The sequence below is a fragment of the Pocillopora verrucosa genome, chromosome 1 (genome assembly GCF_036669915.1).
Source record: "Pocillopora verrucosa isolate sample1 chromosome 1, ASM3666991v2, whole genome shotgun sequence".
Lineage (NCBI taxonomy): Eukaryota > Metazoa > Cnidaria > Anthozoa > Scleractinia > Pocilloporidae > Pocillopora > Pocillopora verrucosa.
In genome coordinates, this window is record NC_089312.1 from 12,860,305 (window position 1) to 12,886,154 (window position 25,850).

Here is a 25,850-nt window from a genome sequence, read left to right on the forward strand (position 1 = left end):
ACATTGCGCACTGCCAACCCCCTGCCACATTTTGGGTCTCTTGTGCCTACCGTGAGTATGGTTGCGCTTGCTGAATATTAATTAACATATCAATTGAAACTGCTAATGCACCAGTGCAACTTAAGGAAGCCATAATAAGGCCTAAACTAAGATTCTTCTGCAGAGACTCTCTTGTCATTTTGGTATTAATGGTAAAGCCCCACGCTGGTTTAAGCCCTACCTTGAGAATCTTAAACAAGTAGTCAATGTGAAGGGGGCAACATCATGTAGTAAGGAACTGTGGTGCGGCATGCCCCAAGGATCTGTGCTGGGGCCTATATTGCATGTATTGTACATGTCCCCACTTGGCAACATTGCCAGAAGTCATCATGCCATTTCTACACTGATGACTCCCAGCTTTACTGCTCATTCAAGCTTCATGATCAAGCGGCTTCAGTGCAAGCAATTGAGTCTTGCTTAAATGATATTGATGCATGGATGCCTGCAAACATGTTAACACTGAACAGGGATAAAATTGAGCTCCTAGTGATTGGACCAAAGCACAAAGTCAACCCACCTATTAAGGGTATTCACGTGGCTGGTGAATACATCGAGGTCTCCAATGCTAGAATATGGCTGTAATTTTTTTATTCCCATGTCAACTTAGAGAAACATGTTATGAACAGCTGCAAAACAGCCTTCTATCATTTACAAAATATAGCAGAGATAAGAAACTGTCCCTCTCAAGATAATGCTGAGACACTTGTTCATGCATTTATTTCATCTAAGTTGGATTTCTGTAATGCCCTTCTATATGGCTTACCCCAATTGGTTATTGATATGCTACAGTATGTACAAAACTGCGCAGCTTGACTGGTGACTAGAACGCGAAGCTTAGAGCATATAACGCCTGTTCTTCATAGACTACACTGGCTACCAGTCAGAAAACAAATTACATACAAAATACTACTTCTTATCTATAAAGCACTGAATAGCATGGCGCCAAAATATATAGCAGATCTTCAGCCCTATACTCTGATGAGGCAATTACGATCTTCTTCCAAAAATCTCCTTGTAACATCAAAGTCTAATCTCAAGTTTTACAAGGAAGGATCTTTTCAAGTTGCTGCGCCCAGGCTCTGGAACTCCCTAACCAATGACATAAGATCAATCTAGAACCTTGATGTTTTTAAGAATAAGATTAAAACACTACTTTTTGGAGGCTTTTATTAGTTAGTTGATTACTCTTTTTTCTTTTTATTGTGTATATTTTCCTTAGTTAATCTTCGCAAGTCGGTTGTATCTCATTTTTTATAAATTAATTTTACAACTGATATATTTTCTTTAATGACTCAAATGTCTTTTATTTTTTAGAATTACGCTTAATGTAAAGTGCTATTGAACTCACGGAGATGGCGCTAAATAAATTCTTCTATTATATATTACCACATAAACTGAGGTGTTATACAGGGATTAAGAGTAGGCACAAACACACTCTACGATTGATATTCGGGGGTTGTCGATTCATTTATTTTCATTCATTAATGAAGTCACTTTTTCTTCTCAGTAAAGGGCTACTGCTGTGCTCACTCGTGAGCTATCAATGTAAACACTCGAAGAAAAATTCCATATCTACGCGCACCCATGCATTATTATATATAATAATATATATATATCAAGCATCATTTGATCCAGGCTTTTATATTAAAAAAGTTGTAGCTGATTTTTTCTTAAAGCCATTTCTCTTACGCTCAAGTACAAGGGTAGTTGGCCCTCACTGGGTTACCATGGTGCGATTTTTGTGTATATTTGTCAGAAGGTAATGAAATACGCGTTGATAGAATTCATTTTGATTCTGAATACTGGGAAAATGAGCTGCTGCTCAAATTGAAGAACTCCTTTTTCAATTATGCACTTTCATTCATTGTTGGGCAAGCAAAGAGAACTCAGAGCTGTTCAAGGACCAATGAAGCATTAGTACTGGTAGGTAGCCATACATAATCCCCAAGGAAACCAAGTTGCTTAATTCTAACTTTTAAGCAGCACAGATACTTCTATCTCATAGTAACATTCAACTGGTGAAAGATTTATTAATAAAATAGTTTTGAGATATTAAAATTAATACTTGGCTGTGAGGCTTGGGGGAGTAAAACAAAAGAGATCATCTTGAGGCCCAGTAATGAATAATACATTTCCTTTGCTTTATTCCTTTAAGCCTCGGAGCCAAGTATGAATTCTACTTCATCATTGGACATTGGTCGATTCGGAGCCACATGAGAGAATGCGTGAGCAAGTAGGAGATCAATTTGTGTGTGATCTTTGGGAGATTAAGTTCATTCAAGGCGAGTTTCTGCATTTTTTTAGTCCTTTTACTGGACCATGTCGACAAAGACAAAGACAAAGATTACTGCCACGATGAAGAAGACCTTTTAAGAGACAACATGGAATCGACCAAAGCTGCAGAAAACACAGAAAAGACTAAAAACTTGAGCGACTTGCTCACCACTTTGATCGTCAGCATGAATCAGACCATTTTAACCAAACATTTCCTCGATGGGAAATACTTTGAAGAGAATGCATGCTGACACAGCATCACCTACTACTGCAAAAAGACAACAAACCACGACTTCTCATCGTGATGAGCTCAGCAATGATGCCGACTTAGCAAATTCTAACACATTGCTTCAGGTCACTTGTGCTCTTCAAGGGTCAGCACCACCAAAAAGCTTAAGCAAGGTCGAGGACCCTCAACAAGCTTTTTAGGCATCAATAGTCACTATGATGCTGAAGAAAAGAACAGTGAGGCTGTGACTGCCAAACTGACAGAATTTGTCAACAAACGTTTCTCAGCTAAACTTGGTGACGGGAAGTACCATGGGAAACTTGACAAATATGGCTGCCCATCAAACTGTGATAAGGTCACTGTAGCAACAGTGAACCCTGAAATCGATGAAAGCTTGCTCATCAGGCTAAACAGAGAGATCTCCGCGTAGCAGCCATTCAGAAGGCAGTCGCAAAAGTTGGGGCTATTTTGACTGGCTCAGCCAGCAAAGTTATGACTACACTTGCTAAATCAAAAAACTTCAATATCACCTCGAATCTGGAGGAACTCCTGACCTTCAGTACAGATGCTATCGCACTGTTGGGTCACAGTACCAGAGTTTGTCCCAGCACCGTCATGATTTAATCAGGCCTTGCTTGAACAAGGAATATAGTGCCTTGTGTTTGCCCCACATTCCAATCACTGGGAAATTATTTGGAGATGAACTCTAGTCCCAACTCAACAGTATCAAGGCTTTGAACAAAATTAGCAACCTTGCGGCTGGTGTCTCTAGTCACCCCTTTCATGACAAACCTGGCAATAACAACAAAAGTGGAAACTGAAATAGATATCGTTTACACTGAAATTGAAAACTTCTACAAAAAGGTGTTGTCATCATGCAAAAAAGCAGTATGAACCCTACATTAAGAGATGGAAGCAGTACTGCAGTAAAAGGAAAATGGATCCCTTTTCAGCTCCTGCAGAAACAGGAGTGAACTTCCCAGTAGAGTTGTACCATACTGGTGTAGGATACAGCACTATTAACACTACTAAATGTGCTTTGTCAACCTGCATTCTGATTGATGGCTGTAAGAGCCTTGGAAGTCATCCTTTAGTGAGCAGATTGATCCAAGGGGTTTTTGAATCAACACCTACTCTTCCTAAATATTCTGAGACATGGGACATCAAGCAAGTCTTAGTTATTTACAAACTTTACATCCACCAGAATCTCTTACATTGAAATATTTAACTCACAAGTTGGTTATGTTATTGGCTCTTTTGTCAGGTTAGAGACGACAAAGGCTGCACTCCCTGAGTGTGTCAGATATGAAATTAAGTCCTGATAAATGTTTTTTTGTTATCAAAACATTGTTAAAGACTTCCAGGCCTGGCAGGCACATTTCCAGCCTGGAGTTTGTTGCTTAAAAACCAGATCCTTGGTTGTGTGTTGTTACTTGCATGCTAGAGTCTTTCAACAGGACCAGTGCCTTACGACAGGGTACATCTCAACTGTTTTTAAGTTACAAGAAACCAAATAAGCCAGTCTCAGCAGATACAGTTAGCAACTGGCTTAAAAATGCACTAAGCAAATCTGGCATTAGCACTAGTCTGTTTAGTACTCACAGCACCAGGTCAGCTTCTACCTCCTGTGCTAAGGCAGCACAGATACCTTTGGATACCATTATGAGGAGTGCCCGATGGTCTAATTATGATACATTCCAGAAATTCTACAACTTGCCTGTTATCAGTCAAAATAATTTTTTTGAGATCTTGTAACCCTTAAGATCTTGTAATTTGTGTGTGAGACAGCAATACAACTTGTTTCAGGTTTTGTGAACTGACTGTCTCCTTTTTTCTTATGTGTGGTGCCTAGTCACACAGGCTTTGAAGTCTCACATGACTCCGAAATGACCAATGACCAATGATCAATGATTGAATTCAACAGCTAAACAAGACTTACCTGTAAGGTGAAGTTTGATTGAAATTCTACGAGTCATTGGTCAGGATTGTGGGAGTTACGTGCCCACCCTCTAATACACCATTTTTATTTGCTGTACCACTCACCCCTCATTCATACTCGCCAGTTTGAAAATTGATCTCCCAGGTTCATGCACTCTCTCTCTCATGAAACTCCTACACTCCCAGCCAATGACTTGTAGAATTCCAATCAAACTTCACCTTACGGGTAAGTCTCGTTTAACTGTTGAATTTTCCCATATCAAAATTGGTCTATCGTTGATGTCTTGTGACATGTTCAGCTCTGCGAGCTGAATTAACATTTGAAAAAATGATCTACCTTTTGGTAAATTAAACTGTAGATATAACATGACAAAAAACCAGGAAGTTTTCTTAAAATACATTGTTTACTTTCAATGGATAGCTTTGTTGTTCTTGATATTATTAGGTCATGCAAGAACAGGGTTTTAAAAACTTGACAATAGGCAAGCCACTGGCCATATTTGGTTAATACATCCAAACATAGAAACTGGAATGACAGAGTGAAATATTCAAAACCCTCCAACTTTGCAAATAGCTCCCTTCACATGTAGCCAGTGCCTTACAATTGTTTGAGTTTTAATGACATCATCATCTTTTAAATTTTTTATCTAGGATATCTAGGAAACCACTTCTCTGAACTATTTGCTTATCACGCTTTTAAATAAAAGCTCTGAACAAATTTTTAAGCGGTAGAAATAGCCATTACCATTATTATTATTATTATTATTATTATTATTATTATTATTATTGGTTTTGAAACATGATGTTAATTCAGTTTTTGTCACAGGAACTTACTATACCGTAGATTTTATCTGAGAGCTGGTCCCATTGTGTGCAACTACCCAAAGGAAAGCTTCCATGGGGTACAAGGGTGTGTCGGTAAACATTCCACCTTGCTACATCCAAGAAGAATTACAATCGCCTCAACCACTTCAACTATGACTGAAAACCCAATGGGGGGCCAAGGCAAAGGTGTCAAGCCATCATCCGTAAATCTTAACCCTGCCAACAATGGTTAAATTAAGTCCAGTTACTGTACGTCAAGTAATTTAGTAACCATTGCTTGCAATTCTACCAGACTGGGTCAAGGCAAAGGGTCATGGTAAGATGGTGGAGACATATGCATTCCTGAACTCTGGGTTAAGACATTTGGAGAAGCTGAACTGCAAAGGAACTAAAACGAGGCAGTCACTAACAACCCTGCATGGTGAAAACGAGCCAATTGAATGCTCCCTAGTCAGTTTGGAAGTCTTTGATTTAAGAAAGAAAACCACAGTGCAGCTGCCAAAGATCTACTCTAAGCCAAGCCTGCCTATCCCCCATGATGCTATCACCTGGCAAGAGGATGTCAAGAGATTTTTGCTACTGAAATTGTCTCCTAATTGGTAGTGAGGTACCGAAAACTCTACAACCTAAAGAAACGAGACCAAGTGACGATGGTGGTCCCTTTGCTACTCAAACAGTGTTAGGCTAGGTGCTTAACGGCCCGTTGGGAAGAGCGGTCATGTCTAAACGAACCTTGCGAACCTTGTTTAAGAAAATACGACCCTTGATGAATAATTTCATGAGTTTTGCAAACTAGAATTCAGCGATACCTTCTATGAATAAAAAACTTCTGTCACTCAATGACCAGAGGTTCCTGAACATCATGGAAAAAACAGTTAAACTAAATAACGGCCACTACAAAATAGCTTTACCCTGGAAGTTCCACCTGCCATGCCTACAGAACACTAGCAAAGCATCAACTCCTTCAGTTGAAAAGGCGACTGCTAGGAGAACCACTCATCCATCAAAAATACAAAGGGTTTATGGACAATCTGCTATCTAAAGATTACGCCAAAAAGGTGAATAGTCAAGGCCCTGGCCCTCTAGGAACCCACTGGTGTCTCCCTCATCACCTTGTGTTCAACCCGCGGAAGCCTGGTAAAGTGAGAGCCTTCAATTGTTCAGCCAAGCATAATGGCACCTCAATGAATGACCAGCTCTTTTGGGGGCCAGACTGACTCTCTTGTTGGTATGGTAACCAGATTCAGAGAGGATTAAGTAGCCTTTGTTATGATATGCAAAAAAACCTTCCAGACATCAACGTTTGCCTTTTTCTTTCTTATGTAACTCTCAACTGTTATGTAACTTTCTGGACTGGTTATGTAATCACTTCGGACTACTCACGTGTCAGTTCTCGGGTTACACGACAAAAACATTTATAATAAGAGAGTCGCTATCGCGTTGTTGTTGTTTCGTTAGCTCTAAAGGTAACCTGCCTCTCAAGTAATTAAAGTTTGTGTTCAAAGAAGCTTACTGGACTCAGACTCACTATCTTGCTCTCTCGCGTCTTAAAGGACAAAACTTGGTGTCAGGAGGTGAGTCACGTTTCACGAGCTTTGTTGTTGTTGGTGGAAGTTTATTTTATATTGGTCATGACCTCGACCTCTGCTAGTCAGCAACCTTCTGGTTCATCGGCTGCTGCACCGATCTATACCACCACAGTACCGCTAGCCAAACCTCCAGATCCTCTTAATCTCGAAGACAGGTCACGTAGAGGCGATAACTGGTTACACTTTAAGAGAGCATGGCAAATCTATGAACGGGCGGCTGGGATAAGTCAAAAGGACGGCCCAGTCCGTGTTGCTCATTTTCTTAACATCGTTGGAAGAGAAGGAGTCCAATTGTTTGACACCTTTACCTTCGCTGAAGACGAAAGCGCTGACAATATTGATGACGTCCTGGCTAAATTTGAATCTCGTTGTTTGCCGCAGCGAAATCAGACGTATGAACGGTACCTCTTCAACAAGAGAGAGCAAGAACCAGGAGAAAGTGTCGATCAATATTGCACAGCACTGATGCGCCTTTCTGAACACTGTGGGTTCCTAACCCTAAGAGACAGCTTGATAAGAGACCGCCTCATCCTTGGAGTCAAGAATGATCGGTCACGCAAGAAACTTTTAGAGAAGAAAGATCTCACTTTGCATAACGCGTTGGATATCCTGCGAACACAAGAGCTAACTGATATACGCGCTTTAGACATGACAACTGAAGAAGCTAATGTGAATAGGGTAAAAGCCAAGAAAACGAAACCGCCTAAGACCCAGACTGAGGATACAACACCGCATAAACACACTTCAGGTAAGAAGCGGACTCCTCCGTGGAAGTCAAGAGAAAAAAGTTCTGGTAACCCCGACAATGTATACACACGAGAATGCAAGTTTTGTGGTACTGTTCACGAGATGAAAAAGTCAGCTTGTCCAGCAGTTGGCAAGAAATGCACCAAATGTGGCAGAGACGGACACTTTGCAAAAAAATGCCACTCTCGCTCTGTCAATCACGTACAAGATTGTGAAATCTACAGCCACAAACCCTCCCCCACATCAGCTTATGTAACGGCGTGCCTTAACAATAATGCCCAAGTACAACTTCAGATTGATACAGGTGCTTCATGTAATATTCTCCCCAAAAGTGCCTACATCCGGGCTACAGGAGACAAACAGTGTACAAACCTTGAACAGTCGTTTACAAGGCTCATCATGCACAACAAGACTGTAGTCTGGCCACTTGGTCAAATCCGCCTACTTACTGAACGGAAAGGAAGAAAATATGGAGTTCTTTATCACATTGTGAAGCAAGATTTGACACCCCTCCTCTGTCGAACGACGTGTGAAAAGATGAACCTGGTCAAAATCTTGGATGCTGACGTAAATGCGATTCACGACGAAAGAATTGACGTCTCGTCAAATGTTAGAAGTGATCCTATCCTATATGAATTTACCGATATCTTCACTGGAATTGGCTGCCTTGAAGGAACCTACTCCATTCAAGTGGACGAAGGTTTCCGCCCGGTGGTACATCCCCCTCGTAAAGTGCCAGTCCCACTTCGAGATACCCTCAAGTTAGAGCTGGATAACATGGTGAAGAGTGGTATCCTCACCAAGGTAGTTGAACCGACATCATGGGTCTCTAGCCTTGTCATAGTGAAGAAATCTAACGGGAAAATACGAGTATGTCTGGATCCTCGAGATCTTAACCGCGCAGTGAAACGCTCGCATTATCCACTTCCAACTATTGAGGAAGTAGCAACTCGCCTTAGTGGTGCTAAAGTCTTTAGCGTGTTAGATGCCAAATGTGGATTCTGGCAGGTACAACTTGATGAAAAGAGTAGTTACTTGACAACCATGAACACACCTTTTGGTCGCTATCGATGGCTCAGAATGCCATTCGGAATAAACTCAGCCCCAGAAGTATGGCAACAACAAATGCACGAGCTAGTGGAAGGACTCGCAGGTGTTGAAGTCATCGCCGATGATTTCCTAGTCTGCGGTTTTGGAGACTCTAATGAAGCTGCAATTGCCAACCATGATCAGAATCTCAAGGCTTTCCTCAGTCGCGCAAGAGAAAGAAACCTCACTCTCAACAGCGAGAAGTTGAAACTTCGACAGTCACAAGTTCCTTTCATAGGACACCTCCTTACAGCGGAAGGTCTAAAACCTGACCCGTCAAAGGTACAAGCTATAGTGGACTATCCAGTGCCTACCAATCTCGCTGAACTCAGAACGTTTCTGGGAATGGTGCAGTATCTGGCGAAATTCTGCCAACATCTGTCTACAGCATCACAGCCCCTAAGACAGTTGGAAAAGAAGGAAATAGAATGGCATTGGCAACACCCCCAAGATAAAGCCTTCAAGGAGATAAAAGAGCTCATCACTAAAGCCCCAGTCCTACAGTACTTTGACGTGAGTAAGAATGTCACTATACAGTGCGATGCCTCACAGTATGGCATTGGCGCAACTCTACTTCAGGAAGGACAGCCAGTTCACTACGCCAACAGGGCACTGACGTCGACAGAGCAAAATTACGCACAGATTGAGAAGGAGCTCTTAGCTGTTGTATTCTCTTGTGAGCACTTCGAGCATTACATTTATGGCAAGCACGTCACAGTCGAAACAGATCACAAGCCACTGATTGCTATACAGAAGAAGCCAATCAATACAGCTTCTAAGAGATTACAGCGTATGATGCTACGTCTTCAAAGATTTGACCTGAATCTCACTTACAAGCCAGGCAAAGAGATGTACATCGCTGACGCACTTTCTCGCGTTCTACCTAAGCAGTCAAAGGTACCAAATGCTAGCACCTCATCCTGCTATAAAGATCTAGAAACTGTCAACTTTGTTGAAGACTTATCGATATCAGAGTCGACACTTGCCAAGTTTCAAGTGGAAACGGCCAAGGATGAATCTTTACTAGCGTTGTCACAAGTTATACGCGCTGGCTGGCCTACAAAAACTTCCATGGTACCTACAAGCGCACAGCTTTTCTTCAAATACCGAGATGAAATGACGCTCCAAAATGGCCCAGTTTTCAAAGGAACGAAGATCGTTGTCCCAGAGAGCCTTCGCCGTGACATGATAGAGGAAACACACAAGTCCCATCAGGGACTCCAAGCATGCCTTCGAAGGGCCAGAGAGGTTTTCTTCTGGCCAGGAATGTCTGCACAACTCAAGAATCGTATTGATAAATGCTCTATATGCCAAAGTGTGAGACCTGAACAAGCCAGTGAACCTCTTCAGCCTCACCCAGTTCCTGACAGGCCATGGCAACGAGTTGGAACAGATTTGTTTACCTTCGAGAACCGAAACTACCTCGTATTAGTTGATTACTACAGCAACTTTATCGAGCTGGATCATCTTGCCGATACTACGTCCCAGACAGTCGTTCACAAGCTGAAGATGCATTTTTCGCGACATGGGGTACCCGATTACGTAGTTTCTGACAACGGTCCTCAGTACTCATCCTCAGAGTTCCGAAGATTTGCAGTAACGTGGAAGTTCACTCATATCACCACCTCACCACACTATCCACAAGCTAATGGGATGGCCGAAAGCGCAGTCAAAACCTGCAAGACTTTAATGAAGAAAGCTCTTCTGTCTCAATCCGATCCATATCTTGGTTTATTGGATCACCACAACACCCCCACTGCTGCGACAGGTATGTCTCCATGCCAACGACTTTTTGGTCGCCGAACTAAGACACTTCTACCCTTCTCAGAGTCTTTACTCAAGACTGACCAAACAGTTAGTGATCTTCTCAAAAGGGATCGTGTCAAGCAAGCGAAACATTTCGACCAACATGCTAAACAACTCTCAGAACTCAAATCAGGTGACATAGTGCGCATGAAGATGCCTGGAGAAACAAAGTGGTCAAAAGCAGTTGTTTCTTCTAAAGTGGCATCTCGCAGTTACAAGGTTGAAGTCAATGGTAGATTCTACAGGCGTAATCGCAAGCAGTTGCGTTCTACCATGGAACCACTTCAAGAAACCCCCTTCAAAATGGATGAAGATGACCTGACCGTTCCAGACAATCTGCAGGAACAGGACCAACCCCCTCCAGCAAGTTCTCAAGTAGGAACATCCATGTCCCCTCCAAGATCTCAACTACCCCCAACACCTCAAACAGAGCTGAGTGCAAGACCACCTCACGAAGCTACTACAACTGAAATACGGACACGACATGGACGATTGATCAAGCCACCTAAAAAGTTTGACATTGAGTTGTAGTAAAAAAAAAAAAAAAAAGAAAAATAGGAAAAAGGGAAAGATGTTATGATATGCAAAAAAACCTTCCGGACATCAACGTTTGCCTTTTTCTTTCTTATGTAACTCTCAACTGTTATGTAACTTTCTGGACTGGTTATGTAATCACTTCGGACTACTCACGTGTCAGTTCTCGGGTTACACGACAAAAACATTTATAATAAGAGAGTCGCTATCGCGTTGTTGTTGTTTCGTTAGCTCTAAAGGTAACCTGCCTCTCAAGTAATTAAAGTTTGTGTTCAAAGAAGCTTACTGGACTCAGACTCACTATCTTGCTCTCTCGCGTCTTAAAGGACAAAACTGCCTTAATGTCTGATGTGGAAGCATTGTTTCACCAGGTATTCATCTGGCCAAGTGACTGCAAAGCTCTGAGCCTCTTGTGGTGACCAGACAGAAATCTCAACAATCAACCAGAAGAATACCAGATGATGGTTCATCTGTTTGGAGACACATCCTTCCCAAGCTGCGCAAACTTTGCATAGTAGAGAACAGCAGAAGACAACAGAAGACAACAAAGAAGATTTTGATCCCCTAACATTGAAACTGTGAAGTGCAATTATTATTATTATGCAACAACTGGTACATCAAGAAGGTCATCTTTCTTTGAATCTGTCATGGATTAACCAATCAGTGCATCTAGATCAAAACAGGTTTAATTTGACTCTTCATCAACAAGCTTGATGAAAAAAAGTAAAAAGATATAGACTAATAAATCTCACAAAGTTTTCCTCAACTATCTCCAGCCCACATGAGTGTGAGGAAGGTGAGATCTATTACTTAATAAGTTGTGTGTAACATGTGGTCAACTTCCATTGTTCTGAACAGTTTTCAGCAATTTTTTTAACTTTGTACAGTTTCTGTTTGACTGCAGGCGTAAGACATTACATACATAGTTGTTGATTTATTTTTGCTCTGATTTAGGTTACTTTCTATATCGAATAATTTTTTCTTTGCTTTTTGCCTGTTCAGTGTTTTTAATGTACACTGATTTCCTTGAGATAAGTGTTTTTCACATGAAAAAGCCAGTTGGAGGACCTCACCACCTCCTCAACACACAAATAAAGCAGATTCAGAGATACCATGGTCTGGACATTACACAGAACATTCTATCAACCCAAGTCCATCTAATAGAAATAAATGTAGCTGTTTACACCGTGAAAAAGAATATTATCACTATCTTACACCACTCTATCCAAGCTGAAGATTCAGCAAAGCAACACAGAGTTTGTCCTCCTGACAAGAACTCCTGGTGTAAGTGACAACAAGATCTAGTAACAAGAATGTTGACCTATAAAAGGAATAACTGTCTGCCCAAGGTCTTTTTGGAATTGTTGCACTCCACCTTCAAGACATTAAGTGAAACAAAGCTCTAGGAATGGTGTGCACATGGTATAAAAACAGAACTGAAATCAGTGCATCAATTCCCTGGTTTAGTTTCAGTGCCCAAATACATGTATTTTTACCCAAACATTTTATTTTTCACTAGTTTGTATGCTTGCTAATTTTTAAAGCATGTAATGAAGTAAGTTTTAGTCGTAAATCATTCTATACTTTCTTGATAATTATTGTTATTAGTGTCCATCCTCATTAATTGTAAATTAACTCAGATTAGACTTCTAGGAGAAGAAATAAACTACTGTCTATCCATGGATACTGGAAAAAGACAAAGGCAAAGAACCTTCAAGTCAACCAACAAGTAAAGCATATCTAATTTAGACCAAGCATGCAGATGAGAAATTAAAGTAGAGAAGATATCATCTGTGAAACCTGCCTAATACAACAAATGCAAGTCAGGCATACAAGTTCATGCTTGTGGGCCGATCTGCATTAGCAAAAAAAGTTGTTCGTTTCGACAAAATTTCTGTCATCACCAACCATCTACAAGTGCAGATGGTTTGTGGCAACTTGACAAATTTTGGCCAAAGCAGACTAATCTTCAAACTTACCGCCAACAAAATTTCTCCCAGGTAAAAACTAGACACAATCATTTAAATAGACAAAATTTCGTTTATCCTGTCATTCATATGTCATAACCACTTTTAACCATATAAATTTAGCATCTCAGTTGTTTCTCGTGTTGCGAAACTAGATTTTAAGATTTTCACAGAGGACAAAATGAATCCTAATGGTTGAAATTTAAACCCAATGGCAAGCTATTCTTCTGAAAAACCGAATTCTGTAAGGTGCTGGATTGTCCCCTTTACAATGACCGGCACAGCCATCCACATGTTGCAGGGAGATTTTTGGAGAATGGAGCAATTTTTCAAACACTTCAGTTTCCATTCGACAAAGTAGAAGCAGAAGTCATTAAACAAACAGAGTCACAAACACAACCACAAGCCCAAACGACTGGAAGCGGCACTAAAGGAGAAGGGAAAGGAAAGGCTAGCTATGAAGAGTGGACAAACAAGGAGCAAAGTTTTCTGGTTGATCTCTGGGCTAAAAAACATGACCATCTAGAAAGCAAGGATGCAAGGAAAGTTTAGCTTGAAATCTGCGATGAGATTGAAATGAGCTTTGGCACCAAAAAGACAGCCGAAAAATGCTAGCAAAAGATCAAGTATCTGATTGACAAATATAAAGACGCAAAGTCATGGAGCAAGAGTCACACAAGAGGTCACATAGTTAAAAGTGTTTTCTACGACAAAATAGACTGATTTCTTGGAACACGAGATATTGTTACCATGAAACACGTGGTTAAAGCAGGGACAAGCACCACTTCTCCATCTTCTCTGAGTGCAAACCCTCCAAGTGATCATGATGGCTCACAGCCAAGCACGAGCTGAACACCAAGTCCTCCAGAAAGTAGCATTGCTACTAGTGGCACCAGTGGGACCAGCAATGAAATCTCTGATGCTGAAGTCAATCTGGCCAGTCCCAGCAAACAGTGCTGGAAAGAAAGGAAGCGCACAACAAAGAGGACAGTGCCGACCGAAGACACCAGAGAGGAAGAGGCAATTTCCATCAAGAAAAGCCTAGAATCCATAGAAAAGCAAGGCATAAAGCTTATTCATTTATGGAGAGTGTGCAGCAGAACCACAACAAACAATTAGAAATGATGGCATCCTTCATGGGCTCTCTTCTGGAAGCCATAAAGGATAAAAAATAAATGCCTAGCAGTTTACCTTTTTATCAATGGACTGTTAAGTCTGATGATTTTATTTTATTACATTGCTTTTACTTTATTAATATCATTTTCGAGTAAGGAAACTGTTGTGATTACTGTAATATGGTTTGATTCAGTTTACAATATTACAAAACAGTTTCGTCTTTTTGATCGTTTACAATCATAGGAATATATTTGAGTTCCATTTCAAATGATCAGACGATTTATTAAAATAATTTTAGAGTGAAGAACGGGTCATGGATTACATGCTTTGATTAAATTTATTGTAATTTCAATCGTTTTGTAAAAGTAAAAAATTAAGAACACAACAGCAATAGTAAGCAATCATAACTTAACTCTCGATTTTTTTGGTTTTTTTTTTTAATAGTTCATTGAAATCGTAAGGGTATGAATTTTTTGGACTCATAAATTACATTTTCATGATTGCAAAGAAAGAATATCAATTACAAGTTGTTCAGTCACGCATTTGCAATGTACTCTCTTGACACACTTCGAACGTCATCCCCATCCCTTATAACATCATTGTTGTTGCTTTCATGTCCTTGAGCTTGAGGGTCATCATTTTCATCATGATTCCATTCGTCTTGATTCAGCAGACAAAAGTTGTGAAGGACTGCACAAGCAACAGGGATTTCATTGGCAAATGAAATCTTACTATCCAGCCATTTCTCCAGTATACACCAGTGCTTTTTTAGCATCCCAAAAGCTCACTCTACAGCCACCCTGGCACCCAACAAAGCTTTATTGAAAGCTCTTTCCTCTGGATCTCTCGTTGCTTCAGGAAATGGTTTTTGAAGCCAGGAGGCAAGTGGGTATGCGCTGTCTCCACCTAGATGGGGTTTGATATCATTATCCCCAATTTACACAGAATCACCTGTCAGAATCTGATTGTGCTCTGCAAGATCAAATATTGTATTATTTTGTAAAACTCTCGCATCATGCATACTGCTTGGAAAGCCAGATGCAAAGTCAAGGAAGTGTTTCCTGCCATCGACAGTAGCTTGAACGATGAAGTCGTGTTTTTGGTAGTGACTGAAATAGTCCACAGCACTATCTGGAGGGGCAGCTATTCTTATATGGGATCCATCAATTACACCAACAATGTTTGAGAAATCAGAAACATCTTGAAATGTCTCTATGCAATGCCGTGTTTCTGCCTTTATGATGGGAAACTTTATATAATCATTCCTGAGGTTGAAAAGGGCTTCCACAACATCTCGTACTGCTTCTAGAACAGTCTACCTTTTAACGTTGAAAACCAGCCCAATACTTTAGTACGAGTTGCTGTGATTTAGACAGTACAAACCAAGTACGAGAACTTTTTCTGGAGCATTGCAGTCATGCAATCATTCCACAAGTTACAGCCAGCTGCAAGACATTCAACAAAATATCAAAGGTACATCGGTTCATTCATAGTTGCTTTCTGAAATAATCCCCAGGAATCCTTTGGTCATTGTAGTGAGTCTCAAACCAAGACTTTTTGGAAGTTTCCAAAAGTATGGGTTGTGTCAATGTGCCCAGCATCTCTGTCTTCGACAGTATTCAATCGTTAAGAGGGCCTCTTGATTTCGAAGATATTGATGCCTCAACAACAGGCACACCATAAGGAGTATTTCATCCGCCATCTGATCAATATTTACAAGACAGAGGAATGCAACAAGTAACAAAATTTGAATGTACTCCATTATCCTACCTGACAAAGTCTATGTTTTGGCGTGCAGCAGAATTGAATAAATTATAATGAAATATAATATTGACAATGTTAGCACAATTTGAAGACTTTAACCTTGTCAATGCGGATGCAACAGACAAAAGAAAAATTGTCACCACAAAATTTGTCCTTGGATTTTTTCATGGACAATTGCAATTTTGTCTGTAAGTGGGGATTGGCCCTTTCTTTGTCTAGTGTTCCTTTTCGTTAACTAAATTCCCCCTGGGAGAGACTTCATGTGTCTGTATTAAATGCCAAGGTTAATGGTACCACTCAAGCACCAACCAAAGTACAGAACAGGGAACAATCAAACTTTCCAAAGACGGCTCACAAGAATTGTAAGAAAAAGATGCCCTTTTATACCATCTACATAACATAACATACTTTATTTGCATGTAGGTCATTAAAAATGGCAGCCAAAAAGCAGATGTGCACCTAAAAACTAATATCTGAAAAATTAAGTGAAAGATAATATTCACAAACTAAAGAAGCTAATTAAATTTAATTACAGTAAATAAAGTAAGGCAAAATCAGAAGTTTCAATAATCAAGTTTCCCTGAATTCCATTGAAGGAGATATTATCTAAAATGTCACATTTTGCTTTGAGAGTTCATTTAAAGATTCAATGTTAAGTGTGCTTTTTAAGAATGCAGGTAAGTTATTCCATAATATACAAGCTTGATGAAAGAAGGAAGAGCACAGAAGGTCACATTTGGGGCGCTGCACGTAGAGTTTAAGGTTGTCTCTATATCTTGACAAGGAGTATTTCGTGAAGAGAGAAATAATACTAACCGAAGTGCTATTGTAGAAGGCTTGGTATCCTCAAGGAGCTGAAGTGACTTTGAGGATCTCCACAGAGCAATAGAATACGTAACACTTGGGACTACATGTATGTGTAGAAAAGCAAATTTCTAATCTCAACTTGTCATAAATATCAGCTTTACATAAAAGAAGTATTTAGTAACTAAGATATGTATTAGCTTAGATCTTATACTTCAAATTTGATCATGAAAAGTTTAAAGATTATGCATAGTATTAAATTTTTAAAAAAATTGCTGTTAATTTCACACAATTCAGCTTATTAGCTGCAATGTAATATTGTGCACATATTGTGTGCTTAATAACTCCATTTTACCTATCAGATCTTTCTCCAGCTAAGAATTCTACCAAAGTTAAGGCAACATTATGTAAATCTGGTCTTTTTCCACTCAAAAACTCAAATCAAATGAGACACTTATACAAGACTCATGGGGAATTTAATGCAGCTTTTTTGTTGAATTCCTTAGCTTTTTGTTCTGCAAGTCATGGTGCAAATGGTCAAATTGAAGACTTACCAAAAGCCTATTTGTAATAGGATTGAAAATTTCTGTCGCAACTGAACAACGACATTTTGTTTAGCTTTAATATTTTTTGTCTTGTTTGTAGGCATTGTGTGCCATTGCTAGAGTGATATTCAAGTCATGTGATTTACACGCCTTTGAAGTTGAGAAATGTACAAAAATAAATGGTTGAGTTCTAGAAAACATCCTCATTCTTGTGGTTGAAGTGCTTTACACAACAACCTTGCAAGGTACACTGCTTGTTCCTGCAAATGTCAGGAAACTAACCCCTGAGGAAGATGATCTAAAGAAAGAGTTTGCTGTGGAGCTCCCCATGCCCCAGATGTTTGAGCAAGAGGTGAGCCTTTGGTGTTTGATAGGAGTCAGCGATGTGATCATTTTTTTCAGTAGCCAACCAAAATGCAGTTTGAAAATCTGCATGGTTATGAATCGCTATAGTGTGCCATGTTAGGTTATACATCAATTTTCTTTCTCACTGCAAGCATTACAAAATGTTTTCTTCTTGTCTGTAGAATCATTTGGGTTCACGGGTTACCCATTGGAACGACGTCCCATGACATAACCATGGCAGAGGAACAACTCATAAAATCTGTGGCTTGCTGCGATGAACAGTTCTTTCCGAACATATCCACCATTCTCCATCTAATTCTTACATTGGGATGCTAAAGGCCACAGAAGAATCACCCTTACATTCAATTACTTTGTATTTCCCTGATCCTTTGGCAACACTTAAGATAAGTTAGACTTGTACTTTCTACTGGACTGAGTGTTTCCATGTGACACCTTAGGTAAAATATGCAATCACACAAGGAGTATGAAATAATGATCCTGAAAGTAATTACTGCCTCCTTTACAATCCAATTAAAAAAAGGAGGTAATTTACATGTCCAATATTTGATTGATAGTGTTGGCTATTGTCCGAACCCCAAATTCTATTGTAAAATTAAATCCTAGCACATCTTTTGAATAGTGCCTTGGTTGGAAAATTTTGGTGGTTACAGGCCTGACCACTTGAGTTAAAACAGAAACCATATGGTCTTGTAACAAACAAGTTCATGATATGCATATTGTATCAACAAGCCATTAAGTGAAGTAAATACTTGTTGTACAAAAATTGCTATCCTCTTTCCTTGTCTCAGTAGACACCAATAAGAGTACTAACATACAGTCTTGGTTTGTATAGGTTCTCTCGATTTCTGAAAATTTGAGGAAAAATTTGATCTTGCTGGTCATGTCTGGGGCATGGGGAGCTCCACAGCAAACTCTTTCTTTAGACCATCTTCTACCTTTAAAAGCAAAAAATGTTTCTCACATCCACTTAGATCATTATCATAAATGTTCTTTTTGTGATACATCTGCTTCCTTTTTATGCCTGTTTCATGAGATCAAAAGTTTGTTTTTCAGCTTGAGGTGTTTATAATCTCAATTACAAACTTCACTTCTATGGATGCTGATTTCTTTATTACGACAGTCTTTTGAGTGCAGATTTATCTGAGAATAATACATTATAGAGAATATGTATACTCTTAACAACTAGGGAATTTATTTCTTCTAAGTCTAAGTTATAAAATACCTTGTAAGTAATAGTTTAAAGACGGAATTTATAAAAATAATCAAATGGCATCCACTTAACTGTAGTGAGAATATTTTCATCATTCGTGTAATTTGGTCGCTTATGTATTAACCTGGCACAGATGTATGTGTTATGTCAAGAATAGACCTTTTAACAGTTCCTGGCACCATATTGGATTAGTAACCGCGCATACACGATACACTAGGGTTGACCCGGCGGTTCTTTCATACAGCTGATCTGCTGACATTTCACAATCTAATGCACTTTTCACTGCAATTTCTCCCTTCAAAATAGTTCTTTAACACAACAATATGGAAATTTCATCATTAGATGACATCCAGAAACTTGAAGCAAAAGATCCCAGGGAGATTCTAAAATCTAATTTAAAATCAACAGGCTGAATTAGAGCCGACTTAGTGTTGAAAGTTTATGCTTTGCTGATGCAACACGTCCTTCCATCGAGTAGTGGAGAAAACCAAGAACTTCTTACAGATGTCCAGGACCTAGAACAAAACCAGAGCGACTTCAGATACGAAGCAACTATGGTAAGCATTTCAGCCCTTGGATGGGTGAGTAATCTCCATAATTTACCTGAGATGAATTTCAGTCAGCTTTACAATTACCACGTTGTTTCACAAGAATATTGCCACATCATGTTGAGAGGAACGCATCATAGGAAGTACCACAGAAGCTGTTCAGGATGGCTTAGAAAGTGAGGCAACGACTGCAGCTCTTTAGGTAGAGGAGATTTGTTATTGATGCTGTTGTTGATGTGGTACTTGTTGTTGTACCATATTCTTCAGTTAAAGTTGTTCCCATTTTGTTCACCAAGATGTCTTTTAGTTTGCCATTTGTACATTTTATCTTACAGGAAACTATACAATAGAGCCTGTAGAACCATTTGATTATAACCCTTGTTTCTATCAACCCATGAGGAAAACTGAAACTAACAGATGTAATAATATTTTCATACCCATCTGGTTCAGGACAACTTATGCTCGTGATACATTGAAAACCATTTCAGTTTGTGACTCATGGTAATTTGTTAGGTGGCAAGACACCATTGAAAGAATTAGACCAAAATATTACACAATTTAAAAACTCACAGAAGTGACTGATTCATGTAACTTCTCTAAACACTATCCAGCAAACAGATAACGTTAATACTGAAACTTATCAGGCAGAAGTTATCTTGATCTTACATCAAATTCTTATAACTTATTTACAAGTAAATGTGTAGCAACTAGAAGGGAGAATTGACAATCAGATCTTGGGTATTTAAGGGTTAAAGGAAGAGAACAGAAATGCTTCCTCTCAGCTACTGATCTCAACAATGCTAGTCCTTTACACACATTTAATTTTCCGTCGGTGATAAACATTCAGTGAATTGATATTCCCATTCTTAGCACTTAGAGGCCTTCTGACACAAAGGTTTGCTAAACTAGTTCTTATTGCATTGTGTTAACCAATGTTATGATATAATTTTGAGATGTAAAGAAGATACTTAAAAGTTTGAGAAATATATCCAAATCAAGGTATTTATTTTATCCCGTTATAGTTATCATAAGATTTGTTTGAAAGAGAATCTTTCAGACCATCGAAGTGTGTGGGAAATTATTTTTTGTGAGACTTCTATCAAACTTTTTATTATGAGGACAATTTTGTGAATATTAAAATTTAGTGTCATAGTTCATCTATGTCAAGAACTCTTTTAGTTGGAGAAACTCACTTTTTCTTTTTTTCAATCTGAAGCATCAAATTGATTGATACATAAAGCACAAAAAATATTTTTTGAGAGTTCCATGTGGCATCCATAGTGGATTACTATGCTATCATAAAAAACAAAAACAACAACTACTGAAAACTGCTTTTGTCACAATTGCTACCAAATTTGAGTCAGTTTTCTGGGTCTGCCATAATAAGTGAAAACTCTGAAGATAGAGTGTTGGTTATTTTATTAAAAGCAATTACTTTCCAAGAGTTTCTTTGCTGGGAGTGTTTTAGGCAAGCCATGTAGTAAACAGGTGATTAGCAATGAACTTCTTGACTTGCTGCCGAAATAAAAAAAACTCTACTGAACTTAAAACAATTCAGGTACCTGCTAGAAAATTTGTACTAATTTTGCAACAATAGTTACCCTCATCCATAATTCACAGAGAACAAGATAAGTATAGAACGATAAATACTTAGCAAAAATACATGCCTCCGTGCATAAACTTGAAGTGAAAGCTCGTAGGCAAACCATTGGGGCCATAAAATGTATTTGAATAACCAAAAGCGGCACACTGCTTTCCTTTCTTTGTGGGAGAAAAATTAGCTTTATCGAGATTTCGGATAGGACCATCCATTTTCCTTAAAAATCGAACAGTTTTACTGCCCACGTACGAAGCGCTCACTGAGATTTAACGCGAGTCAACCCCAGCCCCTAACCGTGCGCGGTTACATTTCCAATATGGCGCTGGGAACTGTAAAAAGGTCTATTAGAATGTTTGTAGGAATAAAAATTTGGATAAATCAAATATAAGATGACTCACCACGTTTGGCTCACCAAGTGTTCGTATTTTCCACAAGCTTCGCCTTCGGCCACAAACACTGCAAACAGGACGGAACCGAAGCATCCGATCTCACTCGATATGATTTTCGCTTCAAGATCTTCGTCCGCGTGAGGTCGTCCCTGCTTCATTACGACCCTTTTGTCACCAGCTAAAACCCTACCGGTATCAAATCTTTTAGTTAGATGTTTCCCAAGTTGACAATTAACCGAAGCACGAGACTAACAAGATCAGAGGTGTAAAAGCAGTGATTATGTTTAACATTCTATGTGAACAAGCCTCTAACAGTTTTGAAAGATGCTAACTTTTCCATCAAAAATAGCCCATCCTCCGAGTTAAGAACTTAAACTTTTATTTGGAAAAATCAGCCAGAAATTCATCGAAAGGATGTTACCTACATTGTGCCTACATTACTATTATTACTACACTAACCTCAAAACAACGCACGTCGCCTGCTGATCGTACCTTTACGAAAAATTAATTCCCAGACCCCTCGCATCGTTTGAAACCTGTTGGCAGCCCCACAAGGTGGAACCAAATAATTTCAAGGGTTATCGGGTTTGATTGGGACTCGAGAAGCTGAGCGTAAATCTGTTTCACTGGAAATTAATATGCCCCCACTTTTAACTCGCTAAAAGATATAGGTCCTTGTTTTAAACAATTACTCTAAAAGCTTTGGCGAGCCTTGTAAATTTTTACGATCATTGTGAACTTCAGTTTATCACAATGCGAGGCTTTAGGTACATAGGCTTGGTAATCTTATCAATATATATATATATATATATATATATATATATATATTTAAGATTATGTACAATGTACGATTAGGTACAAATTTGAAACAAGATTGAAACAATGAAAAGTACAAAGTCGTTACATTTTTATAATAGGTTGTGTACAGTGATGGAACTTCGAGTTTGTTGTGCCCAACATAAGTTAAACTTCTCGTCCATCGCTTGTTGATCTCTGACATCGAACTAAATCGTAGCCCAAGAAGGGGGCTCGTTGTCTTTTACAGTCTCGTCGAGCTTACTAGTAGTTCTGCTCACTAATCGATGATATATCTATTTCACTTGGTGCCAGAAAAATTCTAAGCTCTTCTGTATGAGTAGTTAATTTATTAATAATCAAAAAGTCGAAAAGGCTAATTGAAAACCACGTTTAGATGGCAATAATGATGTAGGTTCTTTACCACTTTCATTTAGTATACGGGATTCAGCGTTGCTTGTAGTGCACTAAGTAGGTACGAAATTCGTGGAAAGTGTGCAATTTCGACGATTGGTTGTTTGAAAGTTATTAAAAATGTTCCAAATTACCTTTGAAATTAAGATACAGTCCTCCCTTGTTTAGACCATTCTGTGTTTTTTTGGCGCTGGATACGTTTCCATCTATTCTGACGGCAGTAGCTCTTTAGATGTTTATTCGCTTTTTTCTAGCTCTGCTCCATTGAATTCATCACTTCTACAAGTAAGCTCAGATATAGCGAGGGTGGCATCGGACGAGTTTTCGATTTGTCTACGAACGATTTGGCATCTTGCAAAGGTTTTTATGTTTAAGGCCATTGGTGCCGTCATGGAGAACAACTCGGTGCGATGAATGTTCCAGGTAAGCTCTGAGGTTGTCCTTCATAATTTTATAATGGCCTTAGAGAATAGTTTGACCCTTATGCGATAGCCTACGCCTTTTTCCAGCTTTGTACAATGGATAGCTCGTTATTATGGAGACTCCAATTAACAGGGTTGTACTTGTGATAGCCAAAAATATCGTTACATGTCCAACTTCACTTCCAAAATGGCCAAACGAAACGAAGTGAAGTCATTCAAATGGAAGCAGTCGCTATAAAAAAATTACAAGTCATAAGTTATCACGATTATGGTTAAAGAAATTGACAAATGAGGAAAAAAAAATGAAGGACGGCAAAAGATACTTACAAACGTCATACAAGATCCGGGTCCACTAGGAAATTAAAGACGATTTAAAGCGACGTAAAGCGATCGATAGAGACGGTTTAAACAGTTAGGCGGTTTAAACAGTTAAACGGTAGATCTTAATGAACTAATACAAGCGACATAGACAAAAGGAAATTATTCAGGAAAAAGTATCGGAACATTGATGAAAGTTATGCGCGTAGAACAAAAGGTCTGGATAAAATGTGACAAAAGAAGAGTTCGAATTTGTAAAGATACGCCAATCGAATTTTTGGCGGCAACAATAATGGAATTATCGGAGATCTTGGCATTGGACTGAGTCCCATTTTCATTGTTCCTTTGTTTTCGTGTTTTATTATTTTTCTTTTTCTTGCCAAGAACTTTTTAGTCGTTGCGCATTTGTATTGTCTGAGGATATTTCTGACTCCTCGTCATTCATTGGATCTGTCCTGCCACTATTAGAACTTTTTGACCTGTTAGATCAACTGGCACCTACCATTTGGTTGACTGCTTCTCTCGAAACAATTACAAGGCAAATGACCTTTCTTTAACTTATGGCTATTTTGACTCTCTCAAAGATGAAATTAAAGCGCGTAGCCCGTTATTCTCGATTTGTTATTCCTTCAATTCACCAGAGGACTGCTTGGAGTCTTTATAATTTTTTTGTGGAAACAACAAAGAAGCAGAAGCTGATTGGGAAACCCCAGTTTTGAAAAGATACATGCAGAGAGGTATATATATGACGTGCCCAGCTTTTCATCAACATGAAGAAGCCAGTATAACTATTCCGCGGAAATTTTGGAGACACATTCCAATAGTACCCTTTACAAAAGATGACGATCATACTTCGAGCCTTAAAAAGTACAACTGTCCTTGTTCAATGTTTTTTTGTGGAACTGGCCACGGTTAACAGCTTGAAAAACTTTGAATGTCTAAGGTTAATGTCTGCATTTATGAAAGTCGTTCAGACAAAATCTCTCATACACAAGAAGAATTCTTGGAATCCAGTATTCAAGACAGAGACAGTTTAAACAGTCAGGCGGTTTAAACAGTTAAACGGTAGATCCAAATGAACTAATACAAGCGACATAAACATTACGAATATGCTAGCAAGCGATTCATAGAAGCGACTGTATGTATTGTCCAGATACCTACAACGTGTTATTGACATATATAAGTTAAGTCTCCTCATGAGCTTACTAAACTGCCGTTTTTTAGATGTTGCCAACTTAAAAGGTAAAATGAATATCTCCTACCATTTCTCGTTAATGCCTCTAAACATAGACAAAAATAGGCGACAGTGCAGAGGATGATTATTTTAGAGAGTTAAAAATAATGGTTTTATCTGCGGTTTTATCTTGATACATAGATTTAGCCAAGCCTAACAACGTGAGTTGCTCTTTGACTGCAACCGTTCCTCAATGAAAAGAAAATCGTTATTAACGAATATGTATCTTACTTCTCTAGGCCTCAGTCCTACAATAAAAAAAAAACACAACAGCAAAACTGTCGCCTCAAAGGTTTAAAAATGAAAGAGTTTCTATGCCCGACCTGCTCCCTGAAAAATAAACCCTATCCTTCTACTGTCAAGGTCCCTAAAACTTATTTCAAAATAACTTGAACTCTTAACAGAATAGGCTCATTTTGTCTTCTTTTGCCTCCGTGTTTTGGTATCCAGTATCAATAACATCATTGTCTAAAATGAAACAAGTGCATGTTCAAGAGGCAAGGAAAAGGTTATCAACTGACGGTAACATGTTCAGAAAACTAAGACAAGATTTGAATCCAGGGAGGATGCACGTAATATTAACGGGAAAGTATCTAGCATTTAAGAATAGCATATGACCACTTAATGGACAAAATTAAGCGAAAGTGAAGTAATTTTCTATTTTATATGACATTCTGTTTATATGACAAGAAAAAGCGCATAAAGAAATCATCTTTAAAAGTGATTCACCGCATGCACCTTTGGGAATATGTGATGAACGAAGCAAGAATCATCGTTTGGCCATTACCTGAACTTATCCTCTACGTATTCTGCGACACAAACCATCTTTTCTGGAAAGAACGGAGTAATTTATTCAGTGGTCATCATGTCTACGTGTTCTGATTGTTATGAAAATGAATAAATTAGCACTGGATGTTGTTTTGTTTTATTCTTACTATACTGAGTCATTTTTCAAAAATGCTGGTTGCCCATTTCTGATTTAAGTGACGGTCCTTCTTTATAACAGTACGTTGGAAAACTATTTCATGTTGAAAAGGCCAGCCAATTGTTTCAACTTAGAGCGAAGTAAATTCAAATTTGAATAAATAATGTTAGCAAATATCACTTTCCATGAAAACTTTTTTTGTTTTTTTCATAGAGGGGAATACACTATGTCAACATTTAGTAGTAGAGACTCTGTTGTCACGTTAATAAGAACAAACGATCATCCGGTATAAACAGCTGATCAGTCTGACGAATATTTGTAATGGAGCTTATTAATTAATGTTATCCGGTTAATTTTTAATGT

At 38.8% G+C, this 25,850-nt stretch overlaps 1 long non-coding RNA gene and 1 pseudogene across 2 annotated transcripts; both read right to left on the reverse strand.

Moving 5' to 3' along the window:
* Positions 1-1,365: 1,365 nt before the first annotated feature.
* LOC131770281 (uncharacterized) lies at positions 1,366-21,885 on the reverse strand. Of its 2 annotated transcripts, none has more exons than XR_010717212.1 (3): positions 21,839-21,885; positions 21,389-21,565; positions 1,366-3,334 (listed from the first exon to the last, which is right to left on the reverse strand). It is a non-coding gene; the product is annotated as an uncharacterized lncRNA (long non-coding RNA). The 2 variants fall into 2 exon arrangements; XR_010717211.1 differs by lacking the exon at positions 1,366-3,334 and adding an exon at positions 17,664-18,567.
* LOC131770313 (putative nuclease HARBI1) lies at positions 14,689-15,754 on the reverse strand (annotated as a pseudogene).
* Positions 21,886-25,850: the final 3,965 nt, after the last annotated feature.